Consider the following 21,682-nt stretch of genomic DNA (forward strand, 5'->3'; position numbering starts at 1 on the left):
CCCCTTTACTTAATTATCTTCAGACAGTCTAAAAGTATGTGGCTCTTTTCACAGGTCTGGTAATCCATCAGCTCGCCCCTTTTCAAACCTATCCTATGCTTGTCATGGTCAGAGCTTAATTTGTAAAAAAAAAATATGTGCCGGGGATCTCTTCAGGGTGTCACACAGTTTCCACCAAACACTGTCACTGTACTTACACAGTGACAGTGTGGCTCAATGATTAGAGTGGCAGACCCTGATGCAGAGGTCTAGCCCGGGACAAGGGTTCAATTCCCCGCCTCGGCGGGTCTTTGGCTCAAAATTCCATGGACCTGATAAGTCTCGCCTCAGTGCCTATTCCAATCATGGAGTCCCACTCTGCAACTCTGGGCAATAGCTTGCTTAATCTCCACAACGGCCCCCACAACGCTAAGGATGCCTGGCCTCCACCTTGGGGGTGCCCAGGAGTGGATGCCTCACAGGGAAAGCCAGGATGGGTTCCACAGCGGTATTCGTACAAGCGCCTTGAGACCCTTGCGGATGAGTAGTGCGCTATACAAGTATCAATTTACATTTTACATTTACATCACACTGCTACAAGTGTGATAATTCAGACTGTTTGAGGACGCCAAAGCTTTAAGAAAGACTTGCTTGGCTGGTATTAGTTGTTTTTAATATATATTAAATTAACAAAAAACTGTTTTTCTGCTCATCTTTAAATTTCACCAACAGCTCCACCATGTGGCAGCTATCATAAGTGCAGGTTTCAGCCATTAAGTGCTGGTGCCGTCAATAAAGTGCCCATGCGGAGCACCTGGAAACCACCGCCTCAAATTAAGCACTGGTCACGATTGGCATCCTAGAGCCATGAAACCATTGGTGCATGAGCACTGTGAAAGTGCTACTAAAATAACATACCAAACAGCAAGCAGAGGAGAGTGAAACATATAAACACAGTCAGTAAAATTGACCAAAATATATTGAATCTCGGAAATTGTGGACTAGAAAAGTTAGTGAAAAAGGGAAAGAGAATAAAAAGGAAATAACCTGACGCAGTGAGCAATAGCGCTATTGTAAATTGCTATGACACCTTAGGGTAATGTCCATGCTATATAAAAATGCATAAATCAAACAAGAAATAAACCAGGAAAAGAAATAAACAGCCAGCACAGAAACATAGTACATAAAGAGTAAAATGTGCCTCCAAGAAGAGGTATATATATTTGTTTTAAATATTTATGGTATTTTCACTTGCTGGGACATATCACTGCCTTGGTTGCTGGACCTGCTTCTGGTGCTAGAAGGGGCATTTTGGGTCAGTCACGTGAGATGCAGAAGAGCTTGAAAGGAGTGTACAAGAGCCACAGAAAGACCTAAAAGAGGTAGGTAGCCTGTGATAATACATCCTGCGTAAAGATGAGTGGTGGACGAGACTGCAGACATTGGCACCGCAAATTGGCCCGCATTACATGTTGTGTTATGTCACCCAGAGTGTTAACAATTACTAGAGGGCATACATGCCAACATTTTGGAAGGGGAAAGTTGGAGATTTTTTAAAACTAATCGGGAGAATGTATTTCTCCCATTGACTTCTGTTGCGGCCTGCATCGGGTCTATTGGCGTGTATGGGACTTGCAATTGTGCTGCTGCAGAACCGGATATCAGAAATTCACATTTATTTTTTTTCCATACCTGTCAGGAGCACAGAGAAATCGCTATGGCAGGCAGAGAAAGCGTGACTAAAATGTTGTGCACTTGCTTGGAGGAGCAGGTTACTGGCAGTGCATAATCCGAGTCACACAAGACCAGCCCCTGACAGCTGAAGCCCGCCGAGGAGTCGGGTTTTTGTCTGCAGGAATCGGGAGGCGGGAGACTAGCCTTGAAATTGGGAGGGTTGGCATGTATTAGAGAGTCAGAGTCTGCAAATATTGGGTCCAAAAACACCAGATCTGGTCATCCTGTGCCTAGAGGCACTGGGCCTAGGAGAAGCGCCCTCTCAATGCATTACGCCTGGGGGGGGGGCATACAGTGTTCCCCTAGGACAGGCGCAAGGGTGGCTTGAACCCCCGCACGCCCACTTCACCCTCCCATCCCCCACTGGCAGTCCCGCATACACTACCCACCTGCTCGAGCAGGCAGAACATTTACACGTTTTTCCACCTAAATGGTAAACACTGCAGAAACAACAACTGATAGATCAGAATATGAGTAAAACTGAGAGTTGATGCCCACGACCTGCAACCACCAGCACACATTTAAAGATGCAATTACCCTGCACATCCCTCCATACACACCTTTTGCCATACACTATGTACTACCAAACAGCGATGTCAATTACTTTACAAAAGATCTAATTAAATAAACAATTAAAATGACCAGTAATAACTGGATCCTGCAGGGGATACTGAGAGGAAGCGCCTGGGGTAAAATATCCGCAAGAAACCATCCAAGTTGGGAAAAAGTTTGTGTCACCTGGTATGTTGCTGTGTCTCCAGTTTTCTTAAGCATCTTTGTGTTCTGTCTGCCTCTAGCACCGGGAGACCCCTTGGAGTAGCTGCGCGCTCTATAAGCTTCTTAAATAAATAAATAGTAGCAGATTGCCTATTCCACTGGTTCAAACATTTATAGTTAGCGACCCCCAGCAGCCTATACCGGCAGTAAAGACTTTGTCAAAAATGAGAAAAGTTAATTTACCCCGTGTGTTTTTATTTCTGAATGAAGGACTGGTCTATGAATTATCAATCTCACTACTCATTGAATTGAACAGAATAATTGTTATGGGATGTACGTCGTTACAACGCATGCTTTTACAACGCATGCCTTTATGACGCTACTTTTACAATGCAAGTCGTTACAATGACTTGCGTTGGGGGGCGCTGGATAGTGAATAGTTTAATTTACTATTACAACTCCAGTCCCCGTGGATAGTAGGGAAGGTGTTGGATAGTAAATTAAAAGCATTCCCTATCCTAGAGCGCCCCCCAGCGCAAGTCGTTGTAATGACTTGCGTTGTAATGGTTGCGTCGTAATTGTACTTCGTTGTAAAACTTGCGTTGTAAACGCTGTTCCCCATTGTTATGTTCTTTTCATTACATGTTTATGTATTTTTTGTTGTGCTGATTGTCCAACATTTTAACTCTTCTCTCAAAAAAGTTTGCCCTTCATCAGACATGTAATGAGATGTCCTAAATGTTACTGAGTGAATAATGAATAAATGTGAATTAAATCACAAATTCTAATGAAAATGAGATTATTGGTCCTTTCAATGTAGAGTCAGTGTAATAAAAACATGCAACTCGATATTCTGTTTGATTTTACAGTTTTAAGAGGCCCAATCTAGTTAGCTATCAAGGGCCCAACCCCTTCCCTACAACAGACTGTGAAATAAGGCACTGCCTTCCGCCAACAAAGCCTTGGCGAGGCAAATGCTTCCAGGGCCTGCCCAAGAAAGAGGGACCTTTGGACTGTTTTGTGGAAGTGTGACTTCAAACTCAGGGTTTACACGGAAAAGAATAAGCAAGCCGCAGAGGATGGATTTCACCTACTTGTGTATTCATACAACCCAAGCCTTGCTCTGCTAACAGGTATCAAAGCTCGTTGGACGTTCAACCACAAATCTACTAGGACCTTTCCCCGATACCATATCAGCTAGCCATCAGAGGTCCTCAGCTCAGAAACTTCATGACCAGGATACCTTCCCACGAACCGAAAGGACGGTCACCCTTTGCATCTTCCCTTGTACCTTAAACTCAGCGGACACTACAACTGCCTGCACCATTCACCCTTTAACTACAGCCATGCACCGATGACACAAACCATTCTTGGGCAGTAGACTAATATTCCAAGCTGGTACTGTGCTCCCACAATAGAGGGATGGGTGAATAAATGGGGACTGGTTTAGGACAATTTAAACTTCCACATGGGCGCTCTCCAAAGTCATCAAAGCATCCGTAACTGATGACTCTACAGGCTGGAGATCCCCAAATCCCATCCGGGCTATTGTTCACAAACCAAGGGAACGTCCACGCTTCCAGCCATACTGGTACCCGTTACTGACCAAAACTGAAGGACCATCGCGCCACAATAAACTGATCCACCTTTGGGTGACCACTGAGCTTTACAAAACACCCAAACTAAACTAGATGTGGAAGCAACCACATAGTAGCCTGCTCCATGAACTCCCAAAACTGAAATCTCTGTTCTTCCAGGAACAGGAAGTTGCTGGTGATGTCACTTGTAGTAATACAAGAAGATATTCTGAGGACTTGGGGCAAGACAGGTGTACTATATACTCATGGTGCAAGATGTCCTAGGGCTGTGGCATGACAGGGACTCATAGGACTGTACCCCTGAGCAGGAGGAAGAATCTATCCTCCTCTGGACCCTAATAGAGAGAAGCAGCAGCGGAAACAGACCGACCAAGGAGACGACACATTAGCAGAGGTAATGAAATAACTCGACAGGTGATGGGTATTCTGGGGGTGGGGGGGGCAGCCTATCCACATCTGAATGGTATTCATTTGGAGAGATGTTCATCAGTTATTGATAAAATCATACATGTAGCTTCATTCTTTTGTCTTGTTTCTAGACCTGTAAGTTTGTTTTAGTACTTCTCTTGGTGGGATCTGAACACAAGATATATATCCTTATAAATAGTTTTTTTTATTTTATTTCATGTCATTATAAACCACAATGGGAATGTGTTCCTGTGCCGTAAATTTTTTGAGCAGGCAGCCTTGATAACTTGTCACTGTAAGCCTTTGTTATCTATGAAATAGAATATATAATAGCATTAAAAACAGAAAAGAAAACTGGCTTAGAGTGCACAAATAGCCGGTCCCAGAGGCGCTCTGCAGCGGCTGCCTGTTACATAGGCTTCAAGGCTCTAGGCTACACCTATGAATGTTGATATGCAGCAACTCCTTTGCGAGCCCTCCCCTTTCAAAGATAAACTCTTCTGGAGGCAAACTAGTTTTGACAGAAGATTATCGACTTGGGCTTCCCTACTGTTTAAGGCCTAGACGCGCTTCGATTTGATTTGTGCACAATATAAATGAAGAAAGTCCAGTTTAATGCTGCAAAGCAAGGCATCATCTTCACACTCAGAGCCAGGCCTAGGACAACAAGCATCCCAGGTAGTTGACTGAATTCTTCTCCCCAGCATTTCTCTAACCCACTGCTTAATTTGTGCCAGTGGTTATAAGTGGCGAGTCCCAACACTCTTTTTTTGAGACCAGCACTTATTTTTCATTCCCAGAGTTTGATCCCGAGCAAAGAAGCGAAAACTAGAAAATGGAGCAAGAAGGAGGAACACGAAGGGCCTAGTTATGATCTTGGCGGAAGGGATAGTCCGTCACGAACATGACGGGCATTCCGTCTGCTCTATTACAAGTGTCAAAGGATATAATGGAATTGTAATTTGGTGGATGGGATATCTGTCCCGATCGTAATCAGGCCGTAAATTAGGAACAGAGTGACAGAGGGAGAAAGCAAGCATGAGAACGAATCTGCATGATTGAGAAAAAGAGATGAGAAGTGTAGGTTGCTGGAAGAAAGAGGCATGAAAAGGACATAAGACCGGGGAGACTTGATATTACAGCTCTGGTTTGCACCCTAAGAAAAACGTTGGGTCCCTTATTTGTTTACAAATTAAGCGCTGGTCTAATCCACAAATTTAAATGCTGTGCCGTCTATCTAGATGAGCCATTAGGGATGGGTTCAATATGGCAGAACACAGTATGTCCTTCTCTCTGCCCAGACCAAAGCGAGGGACCCACCTGGCTCCCTCAAGCCTTCGCTGTGCCTGTGGTGAACCCTCTGGCTGATAATGGTAACATTTCCCAAAACTGGGAAAACTATTTGAAATAGCTGGAAATTCTTCAGTGAGGCTGTGCAAGAGAATCAGATGAAATCTAAGGAGCTAAGCCAGAGTCCTTCAGGTAGCGGATACGTTAAATCTGCCTTATACGGAGTTGAGTTGACAACAAGACCCTTTGTAATTGCAATAGGTGACTCAGAAATCTCGTGACACTGAAGAACTTCACTTGTCAGGAACTAACCACCAGACCTAGACCTTGCTTCAGAATGATGAGGGTTGATGTCGTTTTTCCACATTGGAAGGTATGCTACGGAACAACTTATCTCCGCCTCTACAGCTGGAACACTTACCGGGCAAACCTAGATCTGTCGAGAAGAGTCGGCCTAATGGCTAGGGCGCTCGACCTCGGACCTGGGGAACTGGGTTCAAGTCTCGGTAATGACGCTAAAACATCCTGTGATTGTGGGCAAATCACTTAATCTTAAAAAATGAAAGTGTGTCCTCAAGCAACGTAACTGGTGCTATGTAAAGCGCTCTGATACCCGATTTGGGTCAAGTTTGCGCTATATAAATCTCTGCAAAAATAAAAAATCTGTTGGACACCTATGTTTATTGACTGTGTTTGTGTAACTTGTGTTTGAGAAGCTAGTAATAAATGACCTCTAGATAGGTGCTAGCTCACCCCCTCATACACAGCAGAACCCACTACCAGCTGAGGCAGACAACAATCACCGACCTACTGTAGAAATCTGTTGCGGATACTTAGGACTCGCGAATCTCAAACCTACACTGTGGAGTAAGATCCTGGAAACTGAAATAGCGATGCATATGAAGAACTGTTACACAATCATACAACACACATGTAAGGGCTGGCTTCAGACCCTATGTGGATACAGAGACCAGAGAGGGAAATATAGAGGAGGGTCTCTGTGGCATCCCAAGGCAGGATCAGTCTGAAGCTCTGGTCTTCTGCAATCTTTCGACGCGGTGGGATCCGTTAGATGAGAAGCTCCTACAGACAGATGTGCATGACGGAAAGGGAGTGTTACTGTCTGCTCTGAGAGGACTCAGTCATTCTTCTTAAAGGAGAGGCAGCAAACGACCATAGGCACAACAAAAAATACATGATGCCTCAAACTAACCACTCTCCCTCTCAGGTGACCAAGCAGCACCACCGAAAATTACAATCAATGACATCACAGCAAAGACCGGGAACGTTCTCCCCATGCACCTCTGTGCCATCGCCTCACTTCCGGAATGCTGAATGCCCCTCAAGCCTTGGCTGCTCGAAGAAGCCTCCAGGACCTGCAAGCACCTGGATACCTTATCGGGTGATTAGCCGCACTTTATAAATCATGATTGATTGATGTAAGTTCGAGAGCAGGTCGGATGTCGCCGATTGCCAGAACCAAGTATACCTTATAAGGGAGAAGTCTGACTTTTGCTAAACAGGTCCTATGCAGAAGTTGTGGCACAGGGCACAGATGGAAACTTCGTTTAATCAAGAGCCCGAGAAACTGTCCCAACCCCAATGAAGAAAGGGAAAACATGAGAGATGTTAAACGCCTTGGAGGAACCGTTCAGAATTTAAAGATGTCCACATAAGATAAATAAACATGAAATGGGCTTCATTCTCACTTTAAAATGTAAAACGCAGCAGCAGGGTTCCACCCTCACATGAGTACAGAGTTACAACTTTTTAGAATCCATAAACATTTTACAGGTTACTCTTGGGAACCTTCCCCAGCTGCAGGGCAGCGTTCCAGCCACAACCCTTGAAAACTTTAGTGAATATGTACATTCTTATGTAAAAACAAACTCTCAAATAGACTGGATGATTCTCCCCTTTCTTTTTTTGTTTATGGAAAATACCCTCCTCTTACACCTACACCGCCTTTGGGGAGTGTTCCCTTTGACTTCAGGTCCTTGTAGGAGTAAAAATGTCTATTTTCAGAGTGGGAAGGTGTTGCCAAATTTCCTTTTTAAATACCCACAAACAAATAATGCTGTGGGTGGTCCCTGACATACAAGACATTCCCATTCTGTAATGTCCACTACCCACCCATATGGTGAGATTTACTCACACAGAAACCTCAGCACAAGAACTTCCTTTTTATTAGTGTAAAGCTGAAATGGAAACGTGGTTTTGCACTAGTAAATCAAGCTATTTGTGCATACGTACTTTAGTTATACACAACCAGCGTTGAGAATGAGGCCTACAAAACTTAAGAGAAATCATTTACATAGTTAGAGCCCCCGCCTTCCGGACTAGTTCTATCAGGGCCCAACCTTCCGGAATACGTCTCAGGGGCCCAGCCTTCCAGACTAGTTCTATCAGGGGCCCAGCCTTCCGGACTAGTTCTATCAGGGCCCTAGCCTTCCGGACTAGGTCTATCAGGGCCCTAGCCTTCCGGACTAGGTCTATCAGGGACCCAGCCTTCCGGACTGGTTCTATCAGGGACCCAGCCTTCCGGGCTAGTTCTATCAGGGCCCAACCTTCCGGAATACGTCTCAGGGGCCCAGCCTTCCAGACTAGTTCTATCAGGGGCCCAGCCTTCCGGACTAGTTCTATCAGGGCCCTAGCCTTCCGGACTAGGTCTATCAGGGCCCTAGCCTTCCGGACTAGGTCTATCAGGGACCCAGTCTTCCGGACTGGTTCTATCAGGGACCCAGCCTTCCGGGCTAGTTCTATCAGGGCCCAACCTTCCGGAATACGTCTCAGGGGCCCAGCCTTCCAGACTAGGTCTATCAGGGCCCCAGCCTTCCGGACTAGTTCTATCAGGGCCCTAGCCTTCCGGACTAGGTCTATCAGGGACCCAGCCTTCCGGACTGGTTCTATCAGGGACCCAGCCTTCCGGGCTAGTTCTATCAGGGCCCAACCTTCCGGAATACGTCTCAGGGGCCCAGCCTTCCAGACTAGTTCTATCAGGGGCCCAGCCTTCCGGACTAGTTCTAACAGGGCCCCAGCCTTAAGGACTAGGTCTATCAGGGACCCAGCCTTCCGGACTAGTTCTATCAGGGGCCCAACCTTCCGGACTAGGTCTATCAGGGCCCCAGCCTTCTGGACTAGGTCTATCAGGGACCCAGCCTTCCGGACTAGTTCTATCAGGGCCCCAGCCTTCTGGACTAGGTCTATCAGGGACCCAGCCTTCCGGACTAGTTCTATCAGGGCCCCAGCCTTCCGGACTAGGTCTATCAGAGCCCCAGCCTTAAGGACTAGGTCTATCAGGGCCCTAGCCTTCCGGACTAGGTCTATCAGGGCCCCAGCCTTCCGGACTAGGTCTATCAGAGCCCCAGCCTTCCAGACTAGGTCTATCAAGGCCCCAGCCTTCCGGACTAGTTCTATCAGGGCCCTAGCCTTCCGGACTAGGTCTATCAGGGACCCAGCCTTCCGGACTGGTTCTATCAGGGACCCAGCCTTCCGGACTAGTTCTATCAGGGCCCAACCTTCCGGAATACGTCTCAGGGGCCCAGCCTTCCAGACTAGTTCTATCAGGGACCCAGCCTTCCGGACTAGTTCTATCAGGGACCCAGCCTTCCGGAATAGTTCTATCAGGGACCCAGCCTTCCGGACTAGTTCTATCAGGGACCCAGCCTTCCGGACTAGGTCTATCAGAGCCCCAGCCTTCCGGACTGGTTCTATCAGGGACCCAGCCTTCCGGACTGGTTCTATAAGGGACCCAGCCTTCCGGACTAGGTCTATCAGAGCCCCAGCCTTCCGGACTGGTTCTTTCAGGACCCAGCCTTCCGGACTGGTTCTATAAGGGACCCAGCCTTCCGGACTAGGTCTATCAGAGCCCCAGCCTTCCGGACTGGTTCTATCAGAGCCCCAGCCTTCCGGACTGGTTCTATCAGGGCCCCAGCCTTCCAAACTAGGTCTATCAGAGCCCCAGCCTTCCGGACTAGTTCTATAAGGGCCCCAGCCTTCCGGACTGGTTCTATGAGGGACCCGCCTTCCGGACTAGTTCTATCAGGGCCCCATCCTTCCAAACTAGGTCTATCAGAGCCCCAGCCTTCCGGACTAGGTCTATCAGAGCCCCAGCCTTCCGGACTGGTTCTATCAGGGACCCAGCCTTCCGGACTAGTTCTATCAGGGACCCAACCTTCCGGAATACGTCTCAGGAGCCCAGCCTTCCGGACTAGCTCTCTCTGGGCCCCGGCCATCTGGACTAGGTCTCAGGGCCGCACCCTTCTGGACTAGGTCTCAAGGGCCCGGCCTTCCGGACTAGCTCTCTCAGGGCCCCAGCCATCCGGACTAGGTCTCAGGGCCCCACCCTTCCGGACCAGGTCTCAGGGCCACACCCTTCTGGACTAGGTCTCAGGGACCCAGCCTTCCGGACTGGTTCTATCAGGGACCCAACCTTCCGGGCTAGTTCTATCAGGGCCCAACCTTCCGGAATACGTCTCAGGGGCCCAGCCTTCCAGACTAGTTCTATCAGGGGCCCAGCCTTCCGGACTAGTTCTAACAGGGCCCAACCTTCCGGACTAGGTCTATCAGGGCCCCAGCCTTCTGGACTAGGTCTATCAGGGACCCAGCCTTCCGGACTAGTTCTATCAGGGCCCCAGCCTTCTGGACTAGGTCTATCAGGGACCCAGCCTTCCGGACTAGTTCTATCAGGGCCCCAGCCTTCCGGACTAGGTCTATCAGAGCCCCAGCCTTAAGGACTAGGTCTATCAGGGCCCCAGCCTTCCGGACTAGGTCTATCAGGGCCCCAGCCTTCCGGACTAGGTCTATCAGAGCCCCAGCCTTCCAGACTAGGTCTATCAGGGCCCCAGCCTTCCGGACTAGTTCTATCAGGGCCCTAGCCTTCCGGACTAGGTCTATCAGGGACCCAGCCTTCCGGACTGGTTCTATCAGGGACCCAGCCTTCCGGACTAGTTCTATCAGGGCCCAACCTTCCGGAATACGTCTCAGGGACCCAGCCTTCCAGACTAGTTCTATCAGGGACCCAGCCTTCCGGACTAGTTCTATCAGGGACCCAGCCTTCCGGAATAGTTCTATCAGGGACCCAGCCTTCCGGACTAGTTCTATCAGGGACCCAGCCTTCCGGACTAGGTCTATCAGAGCCCCAGCCTTCCGGACTGGTTCTATAAGGGACCCAGCCTTCCGGACTAGGTCTATCAGAGCCCCAGCCTTCCGGACTGGTTCTTTCAGGACCCAGCCTTCCGGACTGGTTCTATAAGGGACCCAGCCTTCCAGACTAGTTCTATCAGGGACCCAGCCTTCCGGACTAGGTCTATCAGAGCCCCAGCCTTCCGGACTAGTTCTATAAGGGCCCCAGCCTTCCGGACTGGTTCTATGAGGGACCCGCCTTCCGGACTAGTTCTATCAGGGCCCCATCCTTCCAAACTAGGTCTATCAGAGCCCCAGCCTTCCGGACTAGGTCTATCAGAGCCCCAGCCTTCCGGACTGGTTCTATCAGGGACCCAGCCTTCCGGACTAGTTCTATCAGGGACCCAACCTTCCGGAATACGTCTCAGGGGCCCAGCCTTCCGGACTAGCTCTCTCTGGGCCCCGGCCATCTGGACTAGGTCTCAGGGCCGCACCCTTCTGGACTAGGTCTCAAGGGCCCGGCCTTCCGGACTAGCTCTCTCAGGGCCCCAGCCATCCGGACTAGGTCTCAGGGCCCCACCCTTCCGGACCAGGTCTCAGGGCCACACCCTTCTGGACTAGGTCTCAGGGACCCAGCCTTCCGGACTGGTTCTATCAGGGACCCAACCTTCCGGGCTAGTTCTATCAGGGCCCAACCTTCCGGAATACGTCTCAGGGGCCCAGCCTTCCAGACTAGTTCTATCAGGGGCCCAGCCTTCCGGACTAGTTCTAACAGGGCCCAACCTTCCGGACTAGGTCTATCAGGGCCCCAGCCTTCTGGACTAGGTCTATCAGGGACCCAGCCTTCCGGACTAGTTCTATCAGGGCCCCAGCCTTCTGGACTAGGTCTATCAGGGACCCAGCCTTCCGGACTAGTTCTATCAGGGCCCCAGCCTTCCGGACTAGGTCTATCAGAGCCCCAGCCTTAAGGACTAGGTCTATCAGGGCCCTAGCCTTCCGGACTAGGTCTATCAGGGCCCCAGCCTTCCGGACTAGGTCTATCAGAGCCCCAGCCTTCCAGACTAGGTCTATCAGGGCCCCAGCCTTCCGGACTAGTTCTATCAGGGCCCTAGCCTTCCGGACTAGGTCTATCAGGGACCCAGCCTTCCGGACTGGTTCTATCAGGGACCCAGCCTTCCGGACTAGTTCTATCAGGGCCCAACCTTCCGGAATACGTCTCAGGGGCCCAGCCTTCCAGACTAGTTCTATCAGGGACCCAGCCTTCCGGACTAGTTCTATCAGGGACCCAGCCTTCCGGAATAGTTCTATCAGGGACCCAGCCTTCCGGACTAGTTCTATCAGGGACCCTGCCTTCCGGACTAGGTCTATCAGAGCCCCAGCCTTCCGGACTGGTTCTATCAGGGACCCAGCCTTCCGGACTGGTTCTATAAGGGACCCAGCCTTCCGGACTAGGTCTATCAGAGCCCCAGCCTTCCGGACTGGTTCTTTCAGGACCCAGCCTTCCGGACTGGTTCTAAAAGGGACCCAGCCTTCCGGACTAGGTCTATCAGAGCCCCAGCCTTCCGGACTGGTTCTATCAGAGCCCCAGCCTTCCGGACTAGTTCTATCAGGGCCCCAGCCTTCCAAACTAGGTCTATCAGAGCCCCAGCCTTCCGGACTAGTTCTATAAGGGCCCCAGCCTTCCGGACTGGTTCTATGAGGGACCCGCCTTCCGGACTAGTTCTATTGGGGTCCAAGCCCTCTGGACTAGCTCCATCCTACCGTGCAGATCACTGTAAACAAAGGAACGACCTCCCAGGAAGACCCACTCCTGCGGCCCAGCCACCGAGTGACTGTGAACACAGAAATACCAGCCAAGACGAGACACTTGTAAGGCCACAGAAAGAGACTTCCCCAAACACTCCAACGGATGCAAACCCACAGCACACTGGACGCAGGCGGAAAGGGGAAGCCATGCCACACCAGAGGTCATGTCATACAAACGTTTGCAACAGTTGAAAGACTAGAAGCAAATACATGTCCCAATGTTACCCCTTGTGCAACAGTGACTGGATTCATAGAACACGAATACTGTTAACAAACAAGCCTTGCTACACGTGTATGCATAATCTTGCCAATAACTAGGGATGTCTGGAAAGTCTTCCACTAACCTGGACCACTATTAATTCATCTGGGTGCATTCCACTACAGTGAGTTGTAGGTCTGACTACAGGCAGCTTTGCCAGTCTAGGAGACCTTATGTTATGTTGCTAAATCTTGCAGAAAGTAGAATAAGAGAACATGCAACAGAGTGGACTGTGGGTACCTCCCTTTAAGCCATTATCTGTCCTGTTTTTTCAAGGCCTCTTTGCCTTGTTATTTATTGATGAACTGTCTATCAAGACCCCGGCATTAAGTGGACTGTCATTTTGTCCATTTGTCTTCCCTGTAGGTTTTGATGATGGGACATCAAGTCGTCCTTTTGTAAGACTGCAAATGCAACAAGACGTGTAGGCTGGAATTAAGACTCAGTGTAGGTCATTTGGTATATTTACTTTGCTGACACAGAGACATTTTAGTTACTGATTTCCGGCTTTTTTAGGGAGGGCTTGCTGTTTGGATAACATATCCTTTCATAAAGAGACAGTGTTATTTACTGCTTGCCCTTGCAAGTTGATTGGTTTTACTTGATAACATGTAGAATTTAATAACTTTTCATTCACAAAGATGAGTGCACACATGGGCTTTCGTAAAGATGCAACTTAAATATTACCCTTTGTAAAAAGTAACCTTTTGCCAGTTTTTTGCTTGGTCTGCCTTTAAAGTTTACAACGCAAACTTCATCTTGTGACTCCTTTTCTGAAAACTGGCTTTGATGCTCCAGCCTGACTTTGGTAAAGCAGTCTGCTAGGCATGTGGACACAGAGGGGAAGAGAACCCCGAAAAACAGAGTAGCAGTTTGTAGCATGCCTACATGGGGTGATCGCATGCCACCCGCGGGGTGTCTGCGAACACGAGTAAGTGATGGATAGCCTACTGGGATTGAAATTACTACACCATGTTCTGCATGCTCCATTACCTGCGGTATTGAATTTTATCAAATTGAAAAGTAAAGGTTTTTTTTTTAAAGCAGTCTGGTGGGCATAAGTGCCATGCTGCCAGCCTCTCTATTTTTGAGGCCTCGAGTGTTACATCCCTAGGGAATTTTCTTTCCAGGACAACTAGCAACAACACACAATGCTGCTGCACTATTAACTAAGACTTCCCCTAATAAAAATCCAGATCTATTGGGTTTGCCAATGCTTCTTAGCTCTTCCATGCTTTTTCCGGAGGGAGTCCAAACATATGGAAACTGCCTGGAGCATGTCATGTCATATCGTCATTTCCACTTGCCTGTTCCCTTTCAGAAGGGGATTGACGATAAACATGCGTCACTTTTTTGTTCTCCTCAGTGACATGCTCCATAGGTGGCAGTATTGCCAGTCATAGACCCGCTAGCTCACTGAGCTATACTATTTATAACACTAGTTTTCCGGTCCAGGGAGGACCTGACCTGGGGCCATTTAGACTTGACTGTTCCCATGAGGAGCAGGGTCAAGACTGATTTGCATATGGCCAGGTCTAAACTGGGGTGGAAGGATGAGCAAAGGAACAATGGATTTATGCCAGATCTCTTGACTGGGGGTGAATGTTTGACATTGTACAGCATCCCGTCCATCATCTGTTGCTTTTACATTTGTCACCTTAAGTGGGAACGGTGTGCCCAGATGTGGGTCCCGTGCTCACTGCGCCACTGGATTCAAGCTAGCCAGACTGATGAGGTGTGATACCCCGAAACAGTTCGGGCTGGACTGGTCCCAGAAGAAGCAGGGTCAAGATTGATTTGCATATGGTTGAGTCCAAACTAGGGAGGTGTGGTGAGCAAAAAAAAAACATGGATTAAACCCAGATCTGTGACTGGTGGTGAGTGTTTGACAATGTTCATTAGTCCGTCCATCTTCCTCGCCAGAACAAGTCTGGGGTTGTTTATACTCCTTTTAAGAGGACGCCTGCCCTAGCAGTGTTACTTTTGGGACAGGCCCAAGGCGCTTTGCGTCTGGTTTGTCCCCTTAAGCTGTGGCACAATGAGTTAAATAAAAAAGAATCTTGGTGGCTTGGAGTAGGTGTCTGAGATTAATTAACGCATGCCACACGTCACTTTCTTCTTGTTAAACTGTCCAATAAAGCATTGATTGTGTTGTAACTCGGACTCAGAACTATGTGTCCCCTTGACGCAAACACTTAAGCTGATCTCACAGTTTTCACTGTGTTCACTTAATGAGAAATGGGGCAGGCGCGCGTTTCTCCACTTTTGACCCGTGAAAGGAAGGTTTAAAAGCCTGCGGAAAAGCACCTTGTTCCATCGCCCTCACACGCGCAGCAACTGAAAGTACGAAAGCATTTTGCTCCATTTTTTCGCTAACAAAGGTGATCTGGGGATCAGGAATGTTTGGTAAACAAATTATTGTAAATATAAAGCGATTTATTTATAAGTGATAACTGTGATGCCGAATATTCCCAATGGTTGACAATCTATTTCTTTCACTTTTGCCAACATGCCAGCGCTTTTATGGAGAAAACATGCAGTGCTTCATTTCCTATAACCAAACAAGCACAAATGGGGCAAAACGTGTCGATTTTGCACAGTAAAAAAATGTATGTAATGTGCCCTGGCTTAGTAGTCCCTTCGTTGGCACGGAACAAAATGCAAACTCTGTGCACCGGGCACATGCACATAACAGTATGAGTAATGGGGGCGGGGCATCTAGGCAGGCTGGCACCACGCACAAACCTTTATCAATAATGGGGCGGGGCTTCTAGGCCGGCTTGCACCATGCACAAACCTTTATCAATAATGGGGCGGGGCTTCTAGGCCGGCTGGGCACCACGCACACACCTTTATCAATAATGGGGTGGGGCTTCTAGGCAGGCTGGCACCATGCACACACCTTTATCAATAATGGGGCGGGGCTTCTAGGCAGGCTGGCACCATGCACACACCTTTATCAATAATGGGGCGGGGCTTCTAGGCCGGCTGGGCACCACGCACACACCTTTATCAATAATGGGGCGGGGCTTCTAGGCAGGCTGGACACCCCACTCCAGACACACCCCAACATCTACTAGGGTTTCAAGATGCCTGGACTAAATACAGGTAAAAAAATATAATATTTCATGTTTAAAAACGAAAATACGCCTTGCTCAAGCTGGGGTTCGCCCTGTAGCATGTCTTAGTGGGGAACCGGGTCGTCTTAGCAAAGGAAGGTACCTTCTTGCACTCACTGCTCCCCGTAGAACTTGGCTCCACCCCCTTATTAGCACACCTACGCTCACCCTGTCCCCAGAGGCAACCATGTCTGTCAGATCTGCGGACCCGCGAAATGCCAACACTGGCGCTAATTACTGACCACCACGCGCACCCTCGGGCACACGTGCCCAGGGGCGGTGACAGGCTGGGGGCCACCGGAAAACACTGATTAAATAAGAAAGTGACAGAGACTAACGTGGGGCAGTGACACCAGAGCACTTACTGCCAGTGCACTTAAGAGTGACAGCATGGGATCGATGCAGGGAGTAATTCTGAGTGCCCGGGAGACTGACAGCAAAGACAGGCTTGCTGAAATAAATGCATCTCAGAGACAGAATCGTTCTAGTGAAAGACAGTACAGTGTGGTTGTTCGCCGCAGTGAGTGCACACCTGCGACAGGGACCGAAGAGACAGGTTCACGGCTGTGAATGCGCCTCACAAACTGACAGCAGACAGGCTCACTGGAATGAATGCACTTAGTACAGTGACCTAAGAGACCGGTAAATTGTAGTGAGTTCGCCTCATAAACTGAGCGCAGAGACAGGTTGACGGTCTGTAGTGCGTGCACCTGGCAGAGTTGCAAGAGACACGCCCACTGTCGGAACTACACCTGAGCGTGGAAGTGCACACCCACACCCACTGAGGCGAATGAAACTTAGCGCAGAGAAGCGCTATATTTAGCTACGCTTGAATGTGACGGCTATACTTGTAGACAGAGCACCTCAGAGACAGCCATGGTCTAGTGACTGCACATAATAAAGCGACAACACATGCCGAGTACTACAAACTCCCTGCAGTGACCTACATGCACCAGAGCGACTGGCGACAGAGTGAGACAGTCTTGGCGCGGTGGTTGCAGGAGAGAGACTGCAAGTAAACAGTATCTCTAGGAACTAGGGTTAAACTTGTTCTGACGAAGACTTTCACAGTGACAACATTTACCGCACACAGCACACCCCAGTGACAGCAAGACAACCACGGGACAAGTGTCACAAGTGAGAGAGACAGGCTCGCAGCAGTGATGAGTGCACCTGGCAGGTTAGCAGCCGGTACAGGTTGGAGTAGCGACTGCATCCGAGAGAGGATGGAAGCGACAGGCGCGCTCTGGCGATTGCTACTGATAGTGACAGATTTAAACACCGCTCTAGTGCGGGACTCCCCGAGTGACCGTCTTACTGGACATACAAACTTCAGTGACTGCGGGCAGACAGGGAACAGTTAATGCGCGTGAGAAAGAGTGACAGCAAAGAGTCGAACTACATTAATTACACCCGAGAGCTGACAGGTGCACCTTCGTTAGCAGTGGGGGGTTCAGAGGCACGTACACTAACTCACTGCACCTCAGCGACAGCAGGACGACGACTTGACGACTTGGAACAGTGAGTGAGCCTGAAAGTGACGGACACACACTTACCGCGTTGGACGCTGAGTGACAGCAGTGAGTGAAGGCGTGTGAGCACTCCCCGTGGACTGCTCTCGCAGAGTTTCTTGGCGCTCGTCCAGTGGTGTCAGTGACAGGCTCTCCTCTCAGCAGTGTCAACCTTTCCGAGGGCTCTCCTGATGACCACAGTGACAAATTCAGGGAGCGCTCCTGCAGGGAGAGCAGTGGCACACTCGGAGAATGCTCCTTCAGTGACAGCAGTCAGTGAGTGACTGACGCTCTGAGTGCCTCTCCGGTGAAAGTAGCAACAGCCTGCTCTCCTCTGCAGACAGCCTCAGGAAGTGCTCCTCCAGTGACAGCAGTTACTGACTCTATGGGTGTCTCTCAGATGACATCAGTGACTCCGCTTCTCTGGGGACAGCAGTGACAGCCTCAGGGAACGCCCCTCTGCGACAGCCTCAGTGACCGCTCCTCCAGTGACAGCAGACTAAGAGACCGCTCCTCCAGTGACAGCAGCCTCAGTGACCGCTCCTCCAGTGACAGCAGACTCAGAGACTGCTCCTCCAGTGACAGCAGTCGGTGACTGACTCTTTGGGGGCCTCTCTGGTGAAAGCAGTGAACCCACTCCGCTGAGAAGTACAGTGACAACCCCAGTGAGCGCTCCTCCGGTGACAGCCCCAGTGAGCGCTCCTCCGGTGACAGCACGAACAGACTCGGACTGCCCCTCCAGTGACAGCAGTCAGTGACTGACTCTCTGGATGCCTCCGATGACAGCAGTGATTCCGCTCCACTGGGAGCAGCAGTGACAGCCCCAGTGAGCGCTCCTCCAGTGACAGCACAGACAGACAGAGACTGCTCCCCCAGTGACAGCAGTCAGTGACTGACGCTCCGGGTGCCTCTCTGATGACAGCAGTGACAGTCCTAATGAGCGCTCCTCCAGTGGCACCCTCAGTGAGCTATCCTCAGTGACAGCCTCAGTGAGCTCTCCTCGGTGACAGCAGTGACAGCCTCAGTAAGCTCTCCTCGGTGACAGCCTCGGTGACAGCCTCAGTGAGCTCTCCTCTGTGACAGGTGTGACAGCCTCAGTGAGCTCCCCTCGGGACAGCAGTGACAGCCTCAGTGAGCTCTCCTCTGTGACAGGTGTGACAGCCTCAGTGAGCTCCCCTCGGTGACAGGTGTGACAGCCTCAGTGAGCTCTCCTCTGTGACAGCCTCAGTGAGCTCTCCTCTGTGACAGCCTCAGTGAGCTCTCCTCGGTGACAGCCTCAGTGAGCTCTCCTCGGCGACAGCCTCAGTGAGCGCTCCTCGGTGACAGCAGTGACAGCCTCAGTGAGCTCTCCTCGGTGACAGCCTCAGTGAGCGCTCCTCGGTGACAGCAGTGACAGCCTCAGTGAGCTCTCCTCGGTGACAGCCTCAGTGAGCTCTCCTCGGTGACAGGTGTTACAGCCTCAGTGAGCTCTCCTCGGTGACAGCAGTGACAGCCTCAGTGAGCTCTCCTCGGTGACAGCAGCTGTGACTTCCTCAGGGCCCCCTCCTCGGTGACAGCCTGGCAGAGTCTCGGGCGCTCCTTGCACCCTCCCCGGCAGGGATGCTGGATGCCTGCACACACTGGCACCAGGCTGCCTGCTGCCTGCCTACGCTGGGGCTCTCGGAGCGGGCGGCGCTGGGTCCCGGCGTGGCTCGTCAGGCTGCGGGCAGTAGGGCCACGGTACTGCTGCTCCCTCCGGTGCCTCCTGCCACCTCCTGCCCATTCATACATTACACGCCGACCGTGCGAGCGAGCCCGGGGCGCGAGGGGCCGGCGCGCGCGGCCGAGGCAGGCTCCTCGCCAGTGCACGCGCTCCGCCGGGGTGGGCGGGGCCGCGGGACGGGGGCGGGCCAGTGGGCGCCCAGTGCCCGCATGACGTCACCTACTGTATGGAACACACACACACAATGGGGCACAGTCACTGGTGGAGGCCGGGGGACGGGCAGGGACGGCGAGTCACGTGACCACAGGTGCCCTCCCTCCTCACACAAGCTCCTACTGCCCTTACAAGTCGCAGGGCTTCACAAAAAGATGTGTTCATTGCGTTTACTTTGTATTGTTTCATACTTTTTTATTTCAGAACTTTCAGTAGTTCAACTGCACACATTTATTTAATTTTTATTTATTTTAATTTTGTTATTCTATTTATTTAGTGCATTTTTATAAAGCGCGGACATTACCCGAAGGTTTTCAGAGCGCTGTACCATAGAGCAAGTTACGTTACAAGAGAGAAGTGGTACAAAATAGAATATTACAAAGACTAAAAATGAAGGGTACAGAAATACAAAATCCAACACAGCATGCAGGGATGTACATGAAAAAATACACATTTACAACGAAGAGCGAACTTCCAAGAGGGAAGTTACTGTGATTCATTTAATTACCAATATTTCACTACTTTTCGAAATTGTTTATATTGATTTGTGATCTTTACTGTCATTCATCTCGTTACTGTGAGTGGTTTTATTATAGCATCTTCGTGTATTTCACTGCGATTCTTTATTGCATGGAATTATATTAATTAGTGTCGTGAACCATGTTTTTCATGTATCCTGATGCCTCAGGGCACTTTGAATTGACCCACGGGTGGCATAATCCCCCTCATGGACCCTCTGCACACTCAACAAGGGCAATGTGGAAAAACACTCCTTACCGCCTCACCCATTCCATGCTCTGGTCACCACACAGAAGAGAGAAGTAATCTCACGAGACACGTTTTCTGAGAATTAAGCTTGCTGCACAGACTTTGCCAGGGCTTTAAGTGGATTACAAATAAGTGTGTATGTGTGTGTGAATATAATCACAAATGCAACTGACACTGACATCGTTGCTCTGTGCTCTGCAGAGAGGCCAAGAATTGGATGATCATGAATTCTGAAAAAAGCTTTTAACCCACTGACAGGCTCTGTGAGAAATCCGCACTGTTTCGACCACAGCACAATGTGGCCTATTATAAACACCTGGATGCGACTCAATTCAAAGTATGCACTATTCGAGAGTGGTATGCTACACAAAAGAAATTACATTTACTGTAATATAACATCCTGGAGAAAATACTCTCAGGGAATGCAATATTAAGTAAAGCATATGACATATAAACAGGACCGTCATGGATTACCTTAACTGGTTTACATTCATTGTTCAGAAATCGATCAGGGCTTTGCCAGTTGAGTTACAGACACAAATACAGGGCCTGAAAGGGACCTGTTTCAATGCCCATTTTTAATTACTACCTGGTTTGAGACCCCGAGGGACCCAGTCCCCTGGAAGTCCTTGATTTAGCCCTCTTATTGATTGTGAGAAGTTGGCCTGATATATGATGTTTCCAATTCTGGAACCACCTTGTATCAGTCCAAACAATCCCTTATGGTGTCTGGTTGTAAGTCAACCTTATAGACAAGCTATCCTAATGGTAGCATAGACTAAGCAGCCTTAAAGGCTAAACTCAAGAGGTCGTGTTAAGCGAGCTGTTTTACCACTCACAATCCTGTAATATCAAATGAAAGGACACCACACAAGTATATATTATAAAAATATATGTGTTTATTTCTAAAATAATCCCCAGTACTCTTTATGAGCAAAGGGGCACAAGCGTTAAATCAAAAGCACAGTATAACATATGAAAGTTGCACAATTATGGATGAGGGCGGGTGGCCACTCAAACCATATATTAAGAAAGTAGTATAAGAGATACCAATCGAACAGTGGTTAGGCCTAGGGCCTAGGGAATTGCTGGGAGCAGTCGGGACAAGCAATGCTGAAGTCGGGAAAAGCCTGCGGGATTCGGGTGTAGCGCTTAAAGCGCTCGCATGCACCAATGCAAAGTCAATGGTGCGTAAAAGTTACACAAATAGAGTTTAAGGATACTTCCGCTGAACCTAGAAGGACAAAACTTTAGACACAGACCCTAGAGGTGTGTACCAGTGTGGGAACACTGGCGTTGCTGAGTTACCTCACCCACAGGAAGCGGGTGCATAGGGTCGAAGTGGCGTCGGGTTTCGTCACGCAGGCTGTTGGTGCTTGAAGCTGAAGATGCTGCAGGGGATGTGAAGGAGAAGTGTCCGATGTGATCCAAGGGTGGATCATAGTCGTAAAGTA

General features: G+C 49.5%; 1 protein-coding gene across 1 annotated transcript in view; it reads right to left on the minus strand.

The window, feature by feature from the left end:
- MGLL (monoglyceride lipase) overlaps positions 1-19,377 on the minus strand; it is a 412,525-nt gene extending 393,148 nt beyond the window's left edge. The window contains exon 1 of the mRNA XM_086939284.1: positions 17,591-19,377. The gene's annotated coding sequence lies outside the window, so the exon portion shown is untranslated. The remainder of the gene's footprint in view (positions 1-17,590) is intronic.
- Between the last annotated feature and the right edge of the window lie 2,305 nt (positions 19,378-21,682).

This window comes from Lissotriton vulgaris, chromosome 9, assembly GCF_964263255.1.
Source record: "Lissotriton vulgaris chromosome 9, aLisVul1.2, whole genome shotgun sequence".
In the NCBI taxonomy this organism is placed as follows: Eukaryota; Metazoa; Chordata; class Amphibia; order Caudata; family Salamandridae; genus Lissotriton; species Lissotriton vulgaris.